Below are 17,901 nucleotides of genomic sequence, written 5' to 3' on the forward strand. Positions count from 1 at the left end.
CCCATCAGACTCAATTCTCTCATCTGAAAAATGGCATTATTTCCCTGTAAATGGAAAATGGGTATGTTCCCAGTTCTGCCTAGTTCAGGGAAGGGAGGTGCCAGCCCCAACAGACAGCAGAAGCTTAGAGGCATCCCTCCAACCCAGCACCCCAGACCCTCCTTGTACTCAGGCCAACTCTGCACCCATTTTGCAGGCCAGTAGATTAAGAACCAGGGGGAGATAATGAGGAGCTTGAAAACCGAGGGAACAGAGGAAAGTAGGTGCCAGGGTGAGCAGGGAGAGTGGGAAGACAGACTCCTGGGGCACAACCCATTAGATCAAGGGGGTCTCAACCCTCCCGCAATTACTGGCATCTCCAATCTCCCAAGTACCCTACCCCAAGTGGAAGGAGCAGCTGACCACGTGGCACTCCTGGAAAAATCAACTTTCCATGGCTTTCCTTCTTCAGCCTGTCCTCTCCCTAGCTCCTCTGCATCTTTCCCCATCTACCCCCAACCAGCTCTGCCAGGGCCAGCGTGCCCCATCCTGGAGAGAGGGTTGGGTTTAACAGTTCCATGCCTGATACCTGCACCTCCTCCTCAGAGAGGACCAGCCAGTCTGGAAGATTGGGGAAAACGTCTTTCTTCTCACACCCACCTGACAAACTCAGCTGCCTTTACATGGCCAAGGGTTGAGCCTCCTTTGTGTGAGCATTTGGGTGAGAGAAGCCCCAACCAATTCATGCCTGTGCGCCAGGCTTGACTGTGTCAGGGCTCCTGACTCAACTGTGGCACCATCTGCCTGTGAGCTATGGCCTGAGGATGACTGCCTGAGCCTGTGACAGGATGGGACACACATACTACTGCCTTATGGAGCAGTGTGTGGGGTCCTCCCAGGGGCATGTCATGCACATGTATGACTATATGTCCATTTGCTGATATACATGCCAGTGTGTGTGTGCACCAGAGGCTGGGCTATGAGTGTAACAGCGAGTGTGCTTCTGGAGTGTCCAGGGCGTAGGTGACCAAAACCATACTACGCGTGTCAGTTGTGTATGCAGGTCATGTGGAACTGTGTGAGCTAAGTGACTGTGTTTGTCCAAAGTGTGTGCCCCTGGGTGTGCTACACGGGGAGTGCGTGAGTGTGCTCTGCCTGCCAGGCCGCAGGGCCTCGTGGGGCTGCTGGGGATGGGGTGACTCATGTCTCCTGAGCTCATCACGCTGCCCGCCTGCCTGCCCAGCTCACCCTGCTCTGCTGGGCTCATGGCCGCCAGCGCAAGACACGGCAGGGAGGCTGGCTTGATAAATAACCTGCTGCTTCCCCAGGCCTCTGAGAAGGGAGGCTACATCACAGGGAAGAAGGGGGAGGAGTGGGGGCAGACAGCCCTGGCCCCCCAGGCTCCGGCTGCCCTGGCCCCCACAGCCCAGGCTGAGGCTCCGGTTCCTGTTTCATCGAAACCTGAGCTGGGAAAAGCCTATCGGGTCATCTTGCCTGTCCCGCCGGCCGCCAGGCCCAGGCAAGCTGCCCCTCAGGGGACAAGCCCGCAGCCTGGCCAGCAGCCTGGCCACCAAGCCAGTGGGTGGGTGGGGGTAAGATATTTCTGTCCAGACTAAATGCAGCTCCAGGCCTCTGTCTTACCCCCCCCCCCCCCACCAACAGCTGCTCCCAGGGGCCCTCTATAGCTTTACAGGACTGACTAAATATAGCCCCCCCCACCCCCAGTGTTCACCTCTTCCCATTGGCTCCACCCACATGAAGGTAGGGAAGAAGGCTGGGAGCCCACTGTGTGACCTTGGGTCAGTGTTTCGCCTCTCTGAGTTCTCAGCTACAAAACACCAGGTATTACTCATCTCTAGATCCTGATCTGCCTAACAGGCACTATTGGAAAGAAGACCACAAAGGTAACTAAATTGGGGTCTTTGTCCAGGAAGATAAGGGCTGTAGGTCTCCTCCTACAAAGTGACTCCAATCTGCTTCAGGAAAATAATAACTAAGGAAGCCCCTACCTAGCAGCCCAAGTACCTTTAGGCTTATAAACATGGCCCCCTCCACCCTGCCTGTTCCTTACCCAGGCTGGGCAATACCAGGCTCCTCCAATCTGCCCCAGCCGGACCCTGGCCAGGAAACAAGTTGTGCCAGGTTGGGGGGGGGGGGGGGGCTTGGGAGCATGACAGCTGCTATTTCCTGGAGGCCACAGTCCGGCACAACCCGGATTCCTGCCTGGCTCCACACTCTACCAGACAACCTCTCCCAGGATCAGGCCGTCAACAGGGTACTCCCTTCTCCAGTGTCAGCTCTGTCATCAGACCCCAGCCAGGGTCACAGTCCCACTCCCCTCACTGTACTGGTACAGGCAGAAAGAAGGGGCTGGATATACCTTCTGATCTGGGCTTGGAGAATGGTGGTCTTTGCAGGGTTCAACAGGCAGGGGAGGCAGACCCAGCTCCCCAGCTTCCCACCTCCTGCCTGCCTGCCTGCCCACCCGGCTGCTTCCCCCAGCCCCACACGCACCAAATTCCCCACATGCCTGTCTGTCTCTGACAGCTCGTGCAAATACTTGGCTTCACGGGCACCCGCTGTTCTGAGCACGCTGCGCCTCCTCCCCTCCCGGGGGGTTGGGGGGGCTCCTCTGCAGACGCAGCCAGGGATGGGAGGGGGCCAGAGCTAAGAAGCTTGGTGGGCAGTGGGGGACTGAAGGCAGGAGGGACCAGTCTAAATTCTGAGGCGCCACCCCCCATCCCCAGGTCTGGGGGACTGAGAGACCTGGGAGGCCACTTGAGCCAGCCCTGGCTGAGAGGCAGCTGCCAACGCCCCCGCTGCCCCCCGGAAACTCCCAGGAGGACCTTCCGGAGGCCTCCCACTTGCCTCAGCCGATGAAACAGCATCTGCCACCCCCGCTGCAGCAGCTCAGGACAGGGCAGGACAGGGCGGGGGGTGGGGGGCACAGAGAGGCCCCTGGGGAAAGCTTTAAAATCTGGATTATGGCCCAAACCCCTCCTGGCAGCTCTGGACCCCCACCAAAAACCTAGCCTTGGAGTACGGGGGAAAGGGGATGCGTTCTAGCACTCTGTCAGCATGAGGGGCACACCCGCCCAGCTGCCAGGCCTGAGATGTCTCCACTCGGACTGGCTGGGGGGCCTTATTTGCCCCCAGCTACTCTCCTTCCTGCTTGCCTTGCCTCCCTCCCAGGGGACCAGTGAAGGAAACACTTCCTGAGATCGGCTGGGATTTTCCGCTGGACGTTGCCTGACTGGCCAGCTCCTTATATCCCCCACCTCATTCCCTCTCCCAGAGTCACCCCTTCAGCCAAATCATACTCCCAGCCCACCACTCTGCTGCTTGCCTAGACATTCCCCAGTATCCACAGCACCCAGCACATATCTAGGAACAGAGAAGACCATGAATGAATGACCTCATGGAATAACACCCTCCATTTTACAGACCAGTATACTAAGGTCAGGAGATAGCCTGATGAGTTAGCCCTCCCATTCACTGCTGTCTTCCTGAAGGAGAGAGACTCTAACTGCAGGCCCCTTCTCTATCCATTTACACCACATCAACACTTTCTGCCCCAGGGACCAATTCAGCCCTTCCCAAGCTACTGGAGGCATTAGGGTGACTCCAAGATAGATTTCTTAGTGCTTTGGGTCAAAATGTCCAGCTGGCTAGTTTGGACTACTCTCCCACAAAAGAATCCTAACTGTATGGTCTTTGTGACACAAGACTGTGGGATAGAGCCTCCTCTCCCATTGCACAGATGGGGCTGCTGAGGCCCCCAGGAGAGGGGGGAGCTGCAGACCTGCAGACGGCCATGAATCAGAGGGGGAGCTGGGAAGCCGCCCGGCCCTGCCGGCTGTCGCTGGAAGCAACAGTCTACATTTCCTCCTCACACTGGTGCCTTGGGAAGCGTGGGCAGCAGGCGGGCGGGCACCATCAAGAGGACCCCTACTGTGCCTGCAGGCCAGCCACATGCCCTTGCTGCCTCACTAGGCCCACTCCCCACACTGACTAGATCTCCAAAGAGCAGTAGGCCAATGACAGAACTGGGTTTCTGCCTCAGGTATGTACTCATGTCACCTGAGGGCACCACAGGGAAGCGCCTCCCTTCAGATCCTCAATGTCCCCTAGCATCAAACAAGATTGAAACATGACCATTCACGTTTCCCTATATCAGTAAAACCCATGGTTCTGTGATTCTAGAATCCCAACAGGATAGTAATCCTGATTCAAAAATTCCTCTGCTCCAAGCATTCTGATTCTAGACTCCTGTGACTAAAAATTCTAGGCCATCAAGATCTGACACTGCAGGAATAAAGGTGGCCAAGCCTATCCTCATTTCCTGCTATGGGTCCAGCTAACCAATTTCCCATCTAGCTTTGGGGGAGGAGAGAGGCTGGGAAAATGGGGAGCTATGGGCCCGTGGATATAGCTGGTCTAGTCCTGGAGAACAGAGCAGCTCCTCGGGGCACACTGATGTTGCAGGTGTCAGGAAGCCCAGCCCTCGCTAGAGGTTTGTGAGCTTGCACCCCCATCCTGCAGCTCAGAGGGAGGACGGGCGTCAGGTCAGGGCTGGTCTCTCTGCTTCTCAGGTTCCAAGCCAAGCTCCACAATTCATCTTCCTGTCTTCACCACCCACTGCTTCCTCCTTCCCACCAGTCCTCTCACCTCTCAGGCTCCCGGGCCAGTCCCAGCTCAGGCCAGCAGGGAGCCAGCCAGGGCAAAGGCTCCCAAGCCCATTTGATAGATGGAAAAACTGAGGTCCAGAGAGATGTGACCTGCCCCAAGGGCTAGCCCCAGCAACCTACTAGTCTCTGGCCACATCTCTCAGCCCTATCCCCCACCTTACTTCCCAGGATTCTCTACAGGGCCAGTGGATCTCTACATACCAGTTTGATCACAAGCACAGCTCTTATCCCAGTATCCCTTGGGAACATTCATTCCCATAACTGGTCATTCATTAATTCATTCTTTCATTCACCTAAATGGTCAATCAGCCCATCTTCCCACCACATGCCAGGACCCTTGACAGGGATATAGGGATCTCAAGAGGAAAGAGAATAAAGCCTGTAGTCAATAAGCATTTAGAGAATCCCTGCTGTGTGCCAGGCAGTGTGGAAGGTATAAGAAAAGCCACATGCAGACAAACCCTGGCTGTCCTCATGGTGTTCAGAACCAGACAAAGGCTCTGCTAGGACCTAGTTCCACTTGTCAATGGCATGTCCTGGGGCAAGGCACAAACTCTCCAGCCTCGGTTTCCTCATCTGAATATGGGGATGCTAACAGCACCCAATTCAATGGGCTACTGTGAGGATCAAAGGAAGTGAAGACTAGAAACACAGTGTCAGCTAGCCCTTGTCATTACCATTATTACAACTTATTATTGTAATAATTGGGGGACAGCAATTGATTGGAGCAATAGCTAGAGCTCTTCAAACACTTAGCTGATGCCAGGCATAGGGGAACAGGAAGGAATCACTGCCACATCCCACTGTAAGGCTGGCAAGGAGCAGGCTCAAAGAATCCCACAAGCATCTGATAAACGAGGGGGTCAGTGGCAGAAGGCATGGCCTTGTCTCTAAACATTGCTCATGCATGTTGCACATATATGTGCAAATACTTAGGTGTACACCCATATGTTCATGTGAGGGACCTGGGAGTTCCAGCAGAGGGCAAATTATGTGGGACACAGCTGCTCACGCCAGGTAAGGTTCCCCCCAACCCCACCCCGTTACCAGTGATCAGGGGAAGTGGCAAGAGCAAGGACCAGACCCAGTGGGGAGAGGCCCAGAAAGATGCTTTACATAGTTCTGGCCACCAGATTACAGGCCTAGGCTAGGCCCTGGGGTAGGGGTAGGGGGTGGGCCACCAACAGGTGCTGGCCCACAAAATTCAGGCCCTAGAGCCCACACTTTATACCTGTACTGACACCAAGTAAGAGTGTTCCTGCTGGCAGTCCAGGCAAGTCCTAAGAGGTCAGAGGAGGTCAGAGAAAAAGGAGGGCACAGTGAGCCCAACGGCCATGTGGGGTCTGCTAGGCAGTGAAGGGTGGGTACCGGGCTCCCCCTGGGGCCACCAGGCAGGCCTGGCTCTGCCCTGCTGGGGCCGGCAGCTGGAAGGGAGTAAATATAGCGCGGGGCGTCCCGGCCACATTCCTGGGAGGCCAGCACGGCCGGCCGGCCTGCCCGCTGCTCTAGGCAGAACATAGCAGCCAGGGCCCAGAACTGCCACTGCCCTCTTCCCAAACAAACAGAAAAATAAATAAAACCAGCTCTCATGGCCAGCAGGGCTGGGGGGCGGTGTGTGTGTGCAGGAAGGGGTGGACCCAGGAGAGGGCAGGCAGGCAGGCGGACCAGTTGCTGAGGTTTCTGTTCCACTGGGAAGGAGGAGGCCAACAAAAGAGGAAAATGAAGAAAAAGGGCAAAGAGATGGTCAGAGACATGAGAGAAGGGGAGAGGATGAGTATGAGAGATGGAGGGTGTGACAAGTAGAGGTGTCAGGGAGGCAGGTCAGGAGGGACAGGGAAGGTGTCAGGGCCAGTGGGGGAAGGCGGAGGCAGCCTCGGGTCAGTAATTCAGCAATTCAGCGACAGGCAGACAAAGGGGGCCTGTGGGCTGGGGCAGGGGGCTGGCTCCAAGGGCCATGAAATATTAAAGAGCCTAGGCCAATGAGTGACAGAGGTCATAGAAATAAGGAGACTTGCCAGGGAGCTACAGGGACACCCCCACACACACACACACACAGCTTGTGCCTCTCCACCACCTCCAGCAGAGCCAGTCTCCCCAGTTTTCCTCCTGCTGTGGCTCCTTTCAGTCTTTCCACCCATAGAGGACAGGCTGAGGATGGGAGGGGCCATGGGGATTAGTGATGGCAGGGGACCTTTGCCATTCCCTCTTCCCTCTGGCTGATCTGTGCTCAGACGGCCATCCAGAGCTGCCAGCCACCCTAGCAAGAAGGCCAGGAGGCCTGTCAGCACAGCTGCTGCCACAGTGCCTCCTGGGGAAGGTGGGGGTAGACTTCCAGCTTCTCCTTTATGGAAAAAATCAGCCAAGCTACCACTTTCCGCAGAGACCAGTGGGGAGGGAAGGCCATGCCTCAAAGCTCAGCTGAGCCAGCGAGTAAAGCCAGCAGGTCATCCCTTAGCCCTCCCACCCAACGCAGGCCCCATTACCAGCCTCATGACCTTGGTCAGTCCCCTGGTCTATGAGCCTGTGTCTTCACCAGCTCCACCCCACCCAGGCTTGATGTGAGGAAAGAAAGAAGGGAAGTAATATGTTGAAAACCTGCTGGGGCAGCTGGGACCAAGCACCTGCCTGCAGATAACCCTCCCAAGCCCCTGTGAGGTCAAGCCTATTATCAATCCCATTTTACAGATGGGGAAGAGAAACTCAGAGAGGCAGAGCGATGTGCCCAAGGTTACACACCTGATGATTAGCATAATGGAGACCAAAATGCTAAGTGTGAGCCAGGTGTTTTTTTCTTCCTCCTCACTGGGGGATATGAAGTCCTCTTCACCATAAAAGCCAACTTTAATTGAATGCTGACTGTGGGTTAGCCACTGGTACTGAGCACTGTACAACCACCTTTGTGTCCATCTAAAAATGGTCTTGTGGACCAGGCTCTCTTATCCCATTTCAGGGATAAGGAATCAGAGGATCATAGAACACAAAGGTCATACATCCACCTAGACAGTGACATGGCCATGATTTGGAGCTAGATCTGACTCTAGAGCCAACACTCAAACACACTTGTCTGTATTAGGTCAAGGGAGGGGATCATAAGGGCGCAGTAGAGGGAAGCTCAGTGGTGCCGTTGGCGCCTGGAATGGACCATGAAAGGTCAAAAACAAGGTCACAACCCCTGTGCCAGGGGAATGGCCAGCAACTGCCGAGGCTGGGATAAGGGCACTGCCTAGGGGCCTGGCCAGAGTGATCTGCCTGGTCTACCCAGAGCCTGTGTACCAGATAACACAAGCTCCTTCCCCAAGCACGGGGATACTGAGGCTAGTCCAAAAAGGGCCAGCAGAACCCTGTCCTATTGACTCTGTCCCAAGGTTCCAACCTGCACCCCAGGGCCAGTGTGCCAGGAACTAATCTCACCACCACCCCAGGAGCGGAAGGGAGGCAGGATCCCCTCCCTCCCTTCTAGGCCCTTCAAGCCCAGAGGGAGGCCAGCATCAGAGGCAGGAAATGAAGAAGAATTTGCGATCTAATTGAGCTGGTGGGGGATTAGGCAGCAGAATGCAATTACAGGGGCTGGAGCAGGGCCAGGGGCACTGACACCCTGAGATGTGGCCTGGCCCAGGTGACTGGGCCTAGCCCAGTCTCTGGCCAGAGACACCCTACTGGGAGGGTTGCAGAAGATGGGTAGGAAAGGATTTGGGGCCAGAAGGCTCTTCAGCACACAGACAACTGCAGGGTTCCAGCCCCATTCAACACCCAGAAGCAATAAGTTTTCCTGGGAATTCTCCCCCAGGGAACAGCCCTGTGGACTCTCACATGGGAAGCAGGCGGACAGGAATACATGCTCGCACAGGCTCTGCTCATGCATGTACACACATGTGTTCATATTCTTAGGAAAGCCCCCACATATCCATGTTCACTTGCATGGAGACAGACTCACAACCAGCAGACACAGAGCTCTGGCCCTTTGCTGCCACCAAGGGGGGGGGGGGGGACTAAAAAAAAATACACCCATGACCTTAAAATCCTTTTATTCCTGTAATCACAGGCTGCCATAGATGTGGATACGCGCTGTCACCCCGGCCCCAGCCTGTCTCCCTCCAGGGCTTCCAAAACTCCCAACAGGCAGGCCGACAGGAAGCTGCCCAGTTACTGCCAGGGAAGGCAAGAGAGGGAAAGGAGCGGGTGAGAGAGACTCAGAAAGACAGACTGGCAGAGATACAGAAAGAGAAAGGAACACAGACACCAGCCACCAAAGACAGACATAGATTAATGCCCGCACAGCTCAGATATGTCCAGGTTCACACACACTTTCCCAATTCAGATACACCACTTTGGGAGTGTCAGACACTCCCAGATTTACAAGCATATACAAACACACAGATATACACAAATCATAAACATCCACTCTTCAAAATTCTAAGCATACATAACTCAGAATATACACATTCCCAGATTCACAGGGACAAATGCAATGCAGACACACACAACTCCTGGATTCACAGATACATATGCTCAGACTCCCACACCCCAAGAAAGACACACATTCAACATACAGATTCACAGATATACATGTCCTGAGTCATAAGCACACACTGTCGCCTAGATTCCCACACCCCAGACCAACAGACTATACCCACACCACCTCACCTAGCAGCTGACACTGGCTTTGACTTTAGGGGGCAGGTGGAATGGTAGATGATTCCTGGGTCTTTGAGAGGCCCAGTCCTTTCACATTGCCTGCAGCCTGGGAGGTGGGCTCAGAGTTGGGGGGAATTAAGGGGAAAGTAAGAGAAAGAAAAAAAAAAACTTGAGTGGGATATTCTTGTTGGGCAGTAGCGCGTGAGTAACAGGGGAGGCTTTTTGTGGTCTGGTGAGTTCCAGCTATGAGTGAGAGTTTAACTATTAATACACTTAATCAAGGACACTTCACACACACACACACACACAGAGGCTAGAGGCTAGAATGGGACCAGGTGATGAGAAGAGAGGGAGAGCCCCAAAAGCAAAAAAAAAAAAAAAAAAAAGGAAAAGCCCCAATCAGAGCCTCAGGAGGTGGGGAAAGAGGGTGGAGCTTCCACCCTGGGCCTGCCTCCAGAGCAGGGGTGAAGTCAGTGATTCTTTTCTGCACCCCCAGAAAGGTACGGCTTGACACATAGTAGGTGCTGGATAAACACACACTGGACCAATGAGTGAATATCTTAATTACATATAAAGAGGAGGCAATAATAACAGTAATAACAATTAAGTGAGCTCTGCCCATCCTTGGCCAATTAAGACATGTTCCAGAGCACCATGCTTGGGGAGTTCTGATGTCATGGTCACCCCTCCTGAAGCAGGCCTGGGTAGCTCATCAGTATCCCCCTATTTTTCCACTCTATCTGGAAAGTCAGCTGACTTCAGCCAAACCCACATTCCTCTTTCCCAAAGAGAACCCCATCTCTATTCTCCCCTCCCATAAATAACTAGGTGGGATCTTAAAGAAGGTGGGATATTTAATTCCCAGAGATTTGGTTCTTTATCCAGATGCAACAATGCCACCCCACCCCACACTCCTATGAGCCTCAGTTTCACACTTGCCAAATGGGTAGAAGAAAGCAAACAAAAAGCTGTGAAGAGGCAGCAAGAGTTGGGGGTCACAGTGGGAGCCCACAGAACACAGGCCTGCGCAGGCCTGGGCCCTGGATGTGGAATCCTCCCCTCCCCTTCCCTTCCCCCACCCAACCCAGCCCAGCCCAGCCCAGCCGGGTGGACATTCCAGGCCTCACGTGATAAAGACGAGGCCGCTGGCCCACGGGTAAGTCAACAGGCTCTGTCGGGGGAGAGATAGGAGGCCCAGGCCAGGGTCACCTGCTGAGCCGAGAAAACAGCCGGGCCCAAATACACACACATAAATAAGGCGCCAACGGACAGCCAGCCAGCCAGCCAGTCAAGGGTCTGTGTTCTGCAGAGGAACCTTGGAAAAGGAGGTGGCATGGGGGAGGGAGGTGCAAGGCTGGCTAGGGGCTTCCCTGGGAGAGCTTCAGCATTTGCCAGGATTGGGGAGTTGGGGGGGGCTTCTACCAAGATCTCCAGAGACTAACCTCTCTCAGCAGTTCCCACCCCTTCCCAGAGCAAAAATCATCCCCTCTCCCTCCTCCCCAAGGAGAGAGAACAATTTCCGTTCTGGGAGGGGGGTGACAGCTGCAGAGCGGGCCACTACCCCCCCCCAACACCAGCTCTTGCTTGAGTCTCATCCAGGGAAACTGCTAAATCAACACTACGCAGTAGTAGGTAACGCCGGCCTCAGTCTCTCCGCAGCGCTCTCAAAAAGGGGTTTGGGAGGAGGTTTCGTTTCTGGGTTTCCCATGTCGGTTGAAACCCAGGGTACGGGGTCTTTCGAGAGCGTATCAGGGCAAGCTGAGGCCAATACACTCCCTTAAAACATCTAATTTAAATGCTCCTCAGTTGCATGGTGGACGCCCCCCCCCCCCCGCCGCCCCCGCCGGCCAGGGCAGCTGAGGTGGCGCCGGGCGTTCAAACAGCGCTCCAAACAAGCCCGCAACGACCGCGCACGCAGCCCCCGCCAGGCGGCCCCAGCGGAAAACTTGAAAGGGACTCTGCCGGCCGCCCTGGGGCAGCTCGGGCGGGGGCGAGGGCTGAACCATCACACACGCCCCCCTCCCCAGCACTTCCTGCGCAAATGCGGGGGTGGGGGGGCAGGGCGCGCCACAAAACCAAACAGCACCCGCGGCGCGGGGAAAGGTGGAGGTCAAGAGGCTGGACCGGACCCCCCTGCGGCCCCCCCATCCCAAGACGCGACTCTCAGACCACCCAGCGTCCAGGGGGCAAAGAGGGCGCGGCTACCAACCCTACAGACCCCCGTAGCAGGAAATAGAGAGAGAGGATCTTTATGGAAGAGTCTCTACAGAACCCTCGCCCACCGCCACCCCCAAATCTGCCGGTGCCTCCTTGAAGTCCATGGCACGAGCCCAACTCCGCGCACCCCTTCCGATTCCTGCGAGGGGAAAAAAAAATGCGATCTTGCTCCCTCATCGGGCGCTTCAGCTCTTCTGACAGGTCCCGGAGGCGGCCCCCATTTAAAAACTGGGGTCACTCACTTTCTGTCGATCCTACAAATAAACAAAGCCAGGCGCACCCCGCGCTCCCCGCCGGAAAGCAGCCCATTCCGGGCGAGGACAACTTCCCCCAGCAAGAAAATTAACACATTCTTTACGCGGTGGTTCAGCCCCTCGCTCTGGGGAACCCAAGGGGAGGGGGTGATCGGGGCTGAACTTCTTGAGTAAATGTGGGGCCAGAACCTCGAGGCGGGCGCCTGGGACACCCGCCTCCCACAGCTCCGCAGCGAGAGAAACACCCCCATTTTCCTTCCCTGGCTTTGCGCGCTGCTTCGCCACGCGGGGCTCGGGAGACAGCCTGAAAGACCCCCAAGGCTGGGGAGGAAGGGAGAGAGAGGCCGCGGGGTGCGGTGAAGGGGCGGGGGGGGGGCGCGATACTTTGACGGAAAAAAAAGGTCAAACTTGATCAGCCCGCCAGGCACCCTGAGGGCAGCGGGGTAGAGGAGAGAGGAGCCGGAGGGGAAAATGTGGCCGCCGCCCGCTCCAAGTGGAGGGGGAGACTCAGCCACGCGTGGTCCAAAGCACTCAGAGCAGTTACCGTCGCCCCCAAAACACAGGGTTGCGAGTGGGGTCAGATGGGGGGAGTGCGCGCCGGGGATCTCCAATCAGCCGCCCCCGCAGGCGGAGTGCCCGCCCAACAGCGGGAGATGAGGACCCGGGCTCCCGCCACCCCATCGCCCTCCAGCTCGAGTACTTGGGGAGAGAACGATACCCCACAGGGAGAGCCCCAGCCCCAATCCACGGCGCCCAACCCGCAGTCCCCGACCCTAAAACCCCTCTTTTTGTCTGAACTCAGTGATCTGCGACCGCGCCGACTGCGGCTTGGGGAGGCTTGGGTACAGCAGCGGCCACCGAGCGATCACAGGCACTATGGCTCCTAGCCTCTGGGGCTCCGGGGCTCATGCTGTGGGATCCCTCACCACTCCCAAACACGGACCCTTCCTTCCCTGTCCCTGGCTCTCCGCACCTGAACTTCGGGGGAGCCCGCGCCGCCAAACTTTCCGCCGACTTGCAGCGAACTCCGGCCCCGGCCGCGCACCGGGCCCCGGGGGAGGAGAGGGAGGTAGGCGGGGAAGGGGAGGGGGCCGGCCTCCGGGGGGGTCGGGGGAGGGCCGTGGCTCGACACCTACCGGCTCTCTGAGTCGTCCAAGCCGCCACCGCCGCCGCCGCCGCGAGGACGAGGGGGAGGGGCGGGGCGGGGAGCACCGCTCCGCTCTGGGCACCGCCGCCGCGGTGCGCTCCGCTCCAGCCCCGCCGCCCTCCGTGCCCGGGTCGGGAGCCGGAGTCACGCCGCCTTGGTTGGCCCGAGACGGGGAGGGGGGGGGAGCCTGCAGCACCTGCCCCTCCTCCCCCTCCCCGCGGCCCAAATTAAAAAACAACAAAAAGCAACTAATCACCCCCGAACAGAGCGCGGCGCGGCGGGCGGAGGGCGAAGCGTGAGGCGCCCGGACTCAGCAGGCGGCGCGCATGGCTGGGCGCGGGCTGGCCAGGGTTGGGACGCGGGGCCCGGCTTCGGGGGGCAAGGTTCGGCCGCTCTTCTCGCTAGGCTCGGACGTCTGCTCTCGCTGCCGCCGCCGCCTCTGCTGCCGCCAGTGCCGCCGCCTCTACATCCCCGCTCAGGCTCCGCCGCCTCTGCCGCCGCCACCGCCGCCGCGCGCCCGCCCGGGCTGGAGCTCTGAACGCTGCCCGGGGGCTGCCGGCAAAACCCGGACCGGACTCACCGCTCCCTACCCCCCCCCCCCCACCTCGGCTCCCCTCCCTCCTCTCTCCGCCTCCCTCCCAGCGCAGCACCGGCCACTTTGACGCCTCAGGCTCGGAGGCCGGAGCCGCAGCTACGGCGCCTCGAGCTCCCTGCGCTCTGCCGACGTCGGCCCAGGCTCAGCTCCTCAGCGCTCCTCGTCTTCGCCTCCTTTCCCACAACTTTAAAAAAAATAAGAGGATCTCTCCCGTTTTGTGAGGGGTGCATAGGCTTGGACACCCACCATACATTGAAATTTGCCGTCCTTCTGCCCCCTCTTTTCTGCGGGCGACGAAGCTACGAGGACCAATAGGGAGGGTTTGGCCGCGCCCCTCAGCTCAGATGTTTGTAGGTCCTGTACCTCCTAGCCAAGAGCTCTAGGAGCTAGACGCAGCTTCAAAGACCCCACCTTCCCAGAGCGCTTTCCGGGACTGGGTGGGCTCTGGTTCCCCTGGAGAAAAAGAGCGGAGGTTCCTGTCCCCATTTCACAGATGAAGAAACTGATCCAAGAAAGGACATTTGCGTCCCACGCTGGCGGCAGCCCAAGCCCAGAGTTCTGGGGCTACGCACTCACATCGTGTTGCCCTGGGACCATGGCCTACCAACTCCAAATCTGAAATGGTGCCAGTCTTAAAACAGCATTCAACTGACACTGGTTGAAAGAGATAACTAAAGTCCAGTGGGTACAGATTTTAGGCGCTCTTGGTGCCCTCTCCATCTGCCCAGCTTGGGCTGATGTTATGACAGAAGTCCTTTTTTCGCCATCTCAGGGACCTATAGAGTAAACCCCTGGGCTCCATTTATCCCAAACTGCAGATTATCCCAAAGACAAAAGTTTCTGCAATTCTGTGGAATTCATGGGGGGTAGGTGGGGGGGGGGGAGCAGAGCAGTTGGGGAAGTCTGCCTAGAGTTAATAGAGTTAAAACAGTTGTAGCCCTAGATCCACTGGGGCCCAGATAACAGGGAGTTAACTGTGGCTACTCTGGTGCCTCCAGCCACAGGTCTGGCCTGGTCTTGGTGGGAGAAGCGAAACCAGCTCCCACCTCTATACTTCCTCTCCTCCTCTGTGCAGCCAGCCTGTCTTCCAGGAAGCAGTGGAGGGCCTTGGGGCCCCCGGTTTCTAAGGGAGCAGACGCCTGCCCACCCTCCAAATCTAAATTTGGCCTTGGGATTTTGACTTAGCCAGAGAGTAGGGGAGTGAGGGAGGTGTCAAAGGGCAGAGTTCACCTGGAATGGGTTTGTTGCCTTTCTACCCTTCCTGACCTCCCAGGCCTTAAGGAGTGGTCCCGCCCCAAACATAGTGGACACCTCCTCCCTTCCTTCCACAAATGAGGATTAGTGTCCTCCCTTAACTATATTCAAGGAATGGCTCCCTAGGGGAGGTATTTTAGCCTTTCCTCTCCTCTCCAGCACCCTTCCTCAAAGTCAACCCAAGCAAACATACTATGTGAGTGAAAGCAAAGTACTTCCTCTGGGAACAGTTTTAAGACAAGCGAACACCTCTAGGTTATCTCCCCTAAACTGCTTAAAGACAGACATTCTAGGCCCCACCCTGAGTGTCAGGTTCCATGTTGGCACTGACCATACAAAGAAAAAGGAGGGAGGGTCTCAGGTCTAGATGCTCCAGGATCTCCACTTAGCCCATCTCCATCTATCTTTTCTGGGGAAGCTGAGGCACAGACTGTGAGGAAACACCTTTCCCCAGGAGTTAGCAGCAGGCCTCAGAAGAGTAGGACCCAAGAAATGAAGCTCAATCCTGCGGAGCTTCTGAAGCTGAGGATCAGTATCAGTGCAGAATCAGGTCTGCACACCTAAAAGAAGCTTCATGCTGGCATCCACAGGGAAGGATGGGTAGTAGCTTCCACCTTAGGGAATTACTATTAATTATCCACTTTTGTGGGGGAGACTTCTGCCCCTAACTCAGAAGAGCAAAGCCAAGGGGCTGCAGGCAGCAATGGAGCCAGGTGATCCCAAAAGTGACGTTCTCAGAGAAGGATTTTAGTGTATGCCTGGCCCAGTTTAGAGGATGGATCTAGGAATCTTCCCCTGATCCTGGAAATTAAGAACTTGAGAGAGAGCCAGACCCTCCCCTACCCAACCCAGGTAGGAACCAGAGAAGAGAGGGGCAGAATTTTCAACATGGAAAATGCAATATGAATAGGAAGTATCATGTGCAAACCATCCACACAGAACTCTTCACTTTAACAAATGAGACAAGTGGAGGACACCCAGGAAGGTTTGGGTGTGAGGTCTGGTCTTGGGGGAGACCATCACCATCCCAGCCCCCTTCCATAAGAAGTGAAGCCATCCTGGTTCAGAATTTCTGTCCTTTCTCCCTGCATCCAAAGAGGAATATTCGTTTCACATTGTTATTCAGTCAGTCAGCTTAGATTCAGAAAGCAAGTTCCTATGTGTTCAGCACCTTTGGAGGAGAGAAGGGCCTGTCTTCTAGGTAGGAGTATGTCAGCCCAGTACCCTGCATCCAGCTCTCCAAGGCTGGCATTTGTGAAGCTATAACCCTGGACAGGGCATTGTGTGAAACAGCTAAGGTACATTATCTCATTTAATCCTTACATCAGTCCCAGCAGTAGTATCATCCCCATTTTTCAGATGAGGAAACTGAAGTGAGACTGGAACCAAAGTTGTTCTAACCTCTGAGATTTGCTAGCCAGTGAAGTTTCTCACAGATCGCCCTGGGGTTCACCTGCTTCACATCCTGTAGTGATTCCTCAAAGCCCAGAGGGCTCAGCCCAAGCCCCTTTCCCAGCTGGGCCTGGCTGGCTTCCATAACCAGCCTCCCTGAAATCCCTGGGCGCTGCTGACTAACACTACCCAACACCAGTGATTCCCTCAGACACCCCAAAACTCCTCCTTCAAGTTCCCATGACTGTGCATGCCCCCTCTGCACAGAAGGGCCTTAATCAGGCTCACCTCACAAACTCTAACTCCTCACTAAAGACCAACAGCATGGGTCACCTCCACTGGGAACCTCTGATTTCCAGCCTCAGTTTGGCCCATATCTACAGGGCCACCACTAGCCTTGCGCAAATTAGAAAAAAGTACTCCCTTGGGGCACATATGCATACCCCCTTTTGGCAGCAGGTCATGGATTGTCTTTCAGTCTTCCTGCTTCCTTTGTCAGGGCCTTTTTGCAGTGCTTGCACTGAACAACTACTCTGTGGCCAGGCTATGGGGCCCCTCATCTGTTCCCTCCTATGGCCACAGTGACCACACTGCACAAAAATAGCTTTTATTTGCTCATTTGTCTCCCCGCCCCCTCACTACCACCACCCGTAAAAATTCTTTGAGGGTAAGAGAAAATCTCCTACCTGTCCTGGGCCTGAAGCCCGGGCACTAAGTAGGTGCCACTAATAACAATTGTAGCCAACATCTTTCTGAGCACTAACTATATGTCAGGCATCACATTAATTGCTTTATGTGCATATGCTTATTTAATCATTGGGCTTAGACACCTGCTCAAGGTTATCAACTAGCAAAACCAGGATTTAAATCCATGCCTTGTCTGAGGGATCTACCTTCTCCACGACTGCCATTTATCAGCTAATGTCGGTCATTGATTAAACATCCAATGACTGGGAAATGGTTGCATGGAGAGAAGTGTAGGAGTTACGTCTCCAATAAAGATGGCCAATCCAGAGCCTGGCCTAATGTCTACCCCAACGTATCACAAAGGATGGGAGCAGGGACATTTGGAGCACTGACTCAGAACAGTCAGTCTTCAGTGGGGTCACATTGGACTGTTACCTGAACCAAAATCCCAGGGCAGGCCTGGGGGTGCAAATATGGGCAGGAAAAAAGACTCAGGCCCAGGCCTTTGGGGTCTCACCCTTCACATACAAGTCATTGGTCCTTAAATCTCCCTACCCCTGCCTCCATGACCTTTGAAGGGACAAGAGAGCCTTAAAACTAGAGGGGACAACCAGAAAAGCCAGGTCTATCTCATAGGAGGCCAAGGCCTATCCATCCCTGAGAAGTCAGTTTGGTGGCCCAAGCCTGGTCCTGAGCTGTGTAAACGGGAGAAGGGAGGAGGGCTGAGGGGCACGCTAGTTCCAGAAGTTCCAGAACGAATTGACTGAATGAGGCTGGAAGAGAATAGAGACCAGGCCAACACATACTCACACTTCATATTTCCCCTTGCCCAGGCACAGCTACACACATGCCATAACCAGACATAGCCCCATTCTCTGCCAGGCACAGGGAACTCAGCCTGTTTGAGAGAGAAGAGTAGGGGCAGTTTGGGAGGCATCTTGTCCCTGACAGTAACTCTTGACTTTTCTAGGCACGATAAAAGGTTCAACTGTCTCTCCTATAGGAGTAGGACTGCCCTTCCCAGAGGCCAAAGCTGTGGCTCCAGGGGAGGGG

General features: G+C 55.8%; 1 protein-coding gene across 3 annotated transcripts in view; it reads right to left on the bottom strand.

Annotated features, from left to right (window-relative positions):
- The window catches only part of CXXC5 (CXXC finger protein 5), a 34,316-nt gene extending 20,831 nt beyond the window's left edge, over positions 1-13,485 (bottom strand). Inside the window, exon 1 of one of the 3 annotated variants that reach the window (XM_036241398.1) lies at positions 12,910-13,485. The gene's annotated coding sequence lies outside the window, so the exon portion shown is untranslated. Of the gene's footprint in view, positions 1-12,746; positions 12,821-12,909 lie in introns of those variants that run through there. The other 2 variants (XM_036241400.1, XM_036241399.1) reach the window with 2 other exon arrangements.
- Positions 13,486-17,901: the final 4,416 nt, after the last annotated feature.

This window comes from Molossus molossus, unplaced genomic scaffold (assembly GCF_014108415.1).
Source record: "Molossus molossus isolate mMolMol1 unplaced genomic scaffold, mMolMol1.p scaffold_m16_p_4, whole genome shotgun sequence".
NCBI classification, from domain to species: domain Eukaryota; kingdom Metazoa; phylum Chordata; class Mammalia; order Chiroptera; family Molossidae; genus Molossus; species Molossus molossus.